The 5,000-nt window shown below is 52.2% G+C and overlaps 1 non-coding gene across 1 annotated transcript in view; it reads left to right on the top strand.

The window, feature by feature from the left end:
* The first annotated feature begins 4,531 nt into the window (after positions 1–4,531).
* Positions 4,532–5,000, top strand: part of LOC126444359 (small subunit ribosomal RNA) — a 1,909-nt gene continuing 1,440 nt past the window's right edge. The window contains exon 1 of the ribosomal RNA XR_007582532.1: positions 4,532–5,000. This exon is cut by the window's right edge and continues 1,440 nt beyond it. This is a non-coding gene — a ribosomal RNA (small subunit ribosomal RNA).

Here is a 5,000-nt window from a genome sequence, read left to right as displayed (position 1 = left end):
TGTCGACCACAGCACCCAAACGCCAGTGCCTCTGCCGCACAACGTCGTGGACCGGCAATCACACCACCCGCACCCGCTCGTGCCCCACCCCAACCGCCAAACTCGCAACGCCAGCGGATGAACGGCGGAAGTTTCCCGCACTCGTAATGTGCAATCCACACCTATAACTTGCGTTTCATGAAGAGTTATGTCCAATATGCGACATTCCCGCTGTCCCTATACATGAGCTGCGAGCTGTACCACGTACAAGCTACAGACGCGATCGCATTGCTCACTGTACTGATTCCCATGCCGAGCGATCAGCTAGGACGCGCCCCATCCATGTCGGTACCCGTGGGCGTCGCACTCGCAGTCACAAAAAACGCTGGGCAAATATATTTCTCGGAAGAGTAACGACAGTCCGAGCCTCCTGCGTGGGAAGAGTCTTTCTAGGCCCTGACCCACGGGAAGGGTGTAGCTTCCCCCATCCCGGACATTTGACGTCGTCACACTACCGGTATTGACTAATAGACTGATTGCTGATAATCATTAGCCATACACTGGGGGAAACGGCCGACAGGGCCGGCAACATAGTGGAGCCGCAGTGTCACTAATGTACAGAGATAGAACAGTTTCGACTGGAACCAGAGTAACCGTAGACACGGCACTGATTAGTAATAGATGCAGAGCCATCAGAATACAGATAATATATACAACCGTCCCTATACATGCTGAAAGACTCTGCACATAATGAGAACCACACGTCAGCCAGACACTCTTATCACACACTACTCTCTTATCACACACTACTCTCTGCCTGTAACAGGCACACACACACACACAATATCTAACCACCAGCATGGAAGAACATCCAGTGCATCCTCTCCGCCACATTACACAATCCACACTATCATAACCAGACCGGGAGGTCCACCCAGAAAACAGAATATCCCACCCTTCCGACATCCGCCATTGCTCAGCTAAGCCACGAACACCCACACATGTCCTACACAGGGGTGCACCCAACATCACAATACTGCCTCCTGTCACAGTACACAAACAATGGCAGGAATGAAAGACACAGATCTGCCACAACCTTGGAATCGGAACGCCGCCTGTCATGAGCCACAAGTGCATCCTGACGTGACAAATCGGATGATCCCGCAGGCATGCACTTACGATAATCACTATCAACGAACCTGCCGCCCCCCCCCCAAATACACCTTTCCCTACAACAATGTGTACCTTAACCTAAGCTATATTGTACCTTAACTTAAGCTATATCGTACCTTAACCTAACCGACATTGCGCCTTAACCTAACCTACGTTGTACCTTAACCTAACCTACGTTGTACCTTAACCTAACCTACGTTGTACCTTAACCTAACCTACGTTGTACCTTAACCTAACCTACGTTGTACCTTAACCTAACCTACGTTGTACCTTAACCTAACCTACGTTGTACCTTAACCTAACCTACGTTGTACCTTAACCTAACCTACGTTGTACCTTAACCTAACCTACGTTGTACCTTAACCTAACCTACGTTGTACCTTAACCTAACCTACGTTGTACCTTAACCTAACCTACGTTGTACCTTAACCTAACCTACGTTGTACCTTAACCTAACCTACGTTGTACCTTAACCTAACCTACGTTGTACCTTAACCTAACCTACGTTGTGCCTTAACCTAACCCATGTTGTGCCTTAACCTAACCCATGTTGTGCCTTAACCTAACCCATGTTGTGCCTTAACCTAACCCATGTTGTGCCTTAACCTAACCCATGTTGTGCCTTAACCTAACCCATGTTGTGCCTTAACCTAACCCATGTTGTGCCTTAACCTAACCCATGTTGTGCCTTAACCTAACCCATGTTGTGCCTTAACCTAACCCATGTTGTGCCTTAACCTAACCCATGTTGTGCCTTAACCTAACCCATGTTGTGCCTTAACGTAACCCATATTGTGCCTTAACCTAACCCATATTGTACCTTAACCTAACCCATATTGTACCTTAACCTAACCCATATTGTACCTTAACCTAACCCATATTGTACCTTAACCTAACCCATGTTGTACCTTAACGTAACCCATGTTGTGCCTTAACGTAACCCAATTTGTGCCTTAACGTAACCCATGTTGTGCCTTAACGTAACCCAATTTGTGCCTTAACGTAACCCAATTTGTGCCTTAACGTAACCCAATTTGTGCCTTAACGTAACCCAATTTGTGCCTTAACGTAACCCAATTTGTGCCTTAACGTAACCCAATTTGTGCCTTAACGTAACCCAATTTGTGCCTTAACGTAACCCATGTTGTGCCTTAACGTAACCCATGTTGTGCCTTAACGTAACCCATGTTGTGCCTTAACGTAACCCATGTTGTGCCTTAACGTAACCCATGTTGTGCCTTAACGTAACCTAATTTGTGCCTTAACGTAACCTAATTTGTGCCTTAACGTAACCTAATTTGTGCCTTAACGTAACCTAATTTGTGCCTTAACGTAACCTAATTTGTGCCTTAACGTAACCCATGTTGTGCCTTAACGTAACCCATGTTGTGCCTTAACGTAACCCATGTTGTGCCTTAACGTAACCCATGTTGTGCCTTAACATAACCTAATTTGCGCTTTAACGTAACCCATGTTGTGCCTTAACCTAACCTATATTGCGCCTCAACCTAACCTATATTGCGCCTCAACATAACCTATATTGCGCCTTAACCTGACGCACGTTGTCGCTGAACCTGCTCTGTAATTGTTATGCAACTCGTTAAATTAGTGTAGTGTTGCCTAACCGCAACCCTCGCAATATAGTTCGCTATTCGCACTGCCCGGTCCCCTGTGTATCGCGTCATGTTAAACACCTTGCAGGTGTTGCTGACTTTCCACATGCTCCTGCTATACACTCTAATGTGGATAGCAGCAGGACGTACATGCCCCCCCCCCCTTCCCCCCTGCCTTCGCAAGCTGGTCGTTGAGAAGTTTGCATGTTCAATGCCCTTCGCATGCCGACGTACTCAGCCTACGTTGTGGTACGGCCTGTCACCTGTCCGCCGATGTACGCAAAACCCACAAACTGTACTGCACATTGGTCCGTATGTACTGAATGATACATCGTGGCACATGTGTGACCGTACGACGACTGCGCCTAGCAACGGCAGACCATACAGTCCAAATATTGTGCACGCAGCTACGTGTCGTCTCCCTATAAGAGCTGGATTGCAGTGTGGTACGCCATTCAGACGTGTGGGAGGAACGGACGCCCTGGATGGCGATCAGCATGAGCAGTCTGTTGATGTGGTGGAGCGTGTATTCGGACGTAGTCGTCTCTTCTCACACACCGTGATAGCATGTTGCACCGCGTTCCACATCTGCGACATCCTGCAGAGGCCGGCTGACAGTCGTTCGCGCAATGGACACCGCATACGTACGGGGGCTACCTTCCACGTGTTCTCGAGGCGTGCACATGTTGTTGCGTCTATGTGGGCAGACGTAGTGTGTTGTGACACCTGACACAGGCATGCAATACTCGTTGCAAATGGCGATGGACGTCTACGTTTGCTGGTGACGTTACGCAAATGAACAACAGGTAACCCGTTGTGGTGCGGTTGTTCTCGCTAGAGGTGAATCAGTGTTGGCGACGATCGGTCGAGCTATTAACCGGTTGTTTCAGGGATACCCACCATGCCCACGAACGTGAAAGGGGACCCACCATGCCCACGAACGTGAAAGGGGATCTGGGTGTGAGGCGATACGCGGCGGTGGCTGGGTGGGACCATCCCCGGCCGGTGAGGGGGGGCCGCCCGGCGTGCTGGCAGCGCGGTGCGTGGGCGCACGCGCTACAGCCGGCTGGTGGGGGCGGCCAGTGGCAGGCGCGCCGGCCGACGGACGCGGCAGGCGGCGCAGCTGCGCGCCGGCGCCCCCTGCTCGCGGCGCCTTGCGGCCAAAGTAGGTCCTCGCGTGCCCGGTGCGAAGCGCGGTGGCCATCTGCAGTGTGCTGGTCCGATTGAGGACTGTGTGCGCTGAGGATGCGCCGCCGCTCGGCGCTCGGCGCCGCGACGCCGTCTGCTGCTCGGTCGCCCCAGCGGTTCTCGCAGGTGGTTTGTATGGCAGCTGTGCGGACGTGTTGGCGCGTGCGCTGTGCTGGGAGAGTTCGCTTCGGCACCCAAGTGGGGCTTTTGTCCTTCTGTGGCGCTGGCGTTGGAGCTGCCGGTCACCGTAGGTGGCGCGTGTTGTCTCCCGCCGGCAATGCCACGACAGCACGCTCCCGGGCCTCTGTCGGCAGCGGCAAGCTCAGTTGGGAGCACGGGTGGTCGCACCTAAAGCGTCTACTCGCCTAACTCCGGGCGATTGCGCCTCTCTCGAACCCGACCAAGTACTTAGGACGGCGCTGCGCGCCGCCGGGACCTGAGAGGGTTTCGAGGTGTGTTGTGCAGGGGAGCTCAGCCTCCTCCTGTTTGCAGAATAATTGAGCGGACGCTTGCGTGTTCGCGCGGGCCCCCGGGACACACTCCCGGGCGGCCGGCTGCTCAGCTCTAGTTGACGCAGCTCCCTGGTTGATCCTGCCAGTAGTCATATGCTTGTCTCAAAGATTAAGCCATGCATGTCTCAGTACAAGCCGCATTAAGGTGAAACCGCGAATGGCTCATTAAATCAGTTATGGTTCCTTAGATCGTACCCACGTTACTTGGATAACTGTGGTAATTCTAGAGCTAATACATGCAAACAGAGTCCCGACCAGAGATGGAAGGGACGCTTTTATTAGATCAAAACCAATCGGTCGGCTCGTCCGGTCCGTTTGCCTTGGTGACTCTGAATAACTTTGGGCTGATCGCACGGTCCTCGTACCGGCGACGCATCTTTCAAATGTCTGCCTTATCAACTGTCGATGGTAGGTTCTGCGCCTACCATGGTTGTAACGGGTAACGGGGAATCAGGGTTCGATTCCGGAGAGGGAGCCTGAGAAACGGCTACCACATCCAAGGAAGGCAGCAGGCGCGCAAATTACCCACTCCCGG

The sequence above is a fragment of the Schistocerca serialis genome, unplaced genomic scaffold (assembly GCF_023864345.2).
Source record: "Schistocerca serialis cubense isolate TAMUIC-IGC-003099 unplaced genomic scaffold, iqSchSeri2.2 HiC_scaffold_255, whole genome shotgun sequence".
In the NCBI taxonomy this organism is placed as follows: domain Eukaryota; kingdom Metazoa; phylum Arthropoda; class Insecta; order Orthoptera; family Acrididae; genus Schistocerca; species Schistocerca serialis.
Note: the sequence above shows the minus strand (reverse complement) of the source record. Positions and strands in the feature narration are given on the sequence as shown.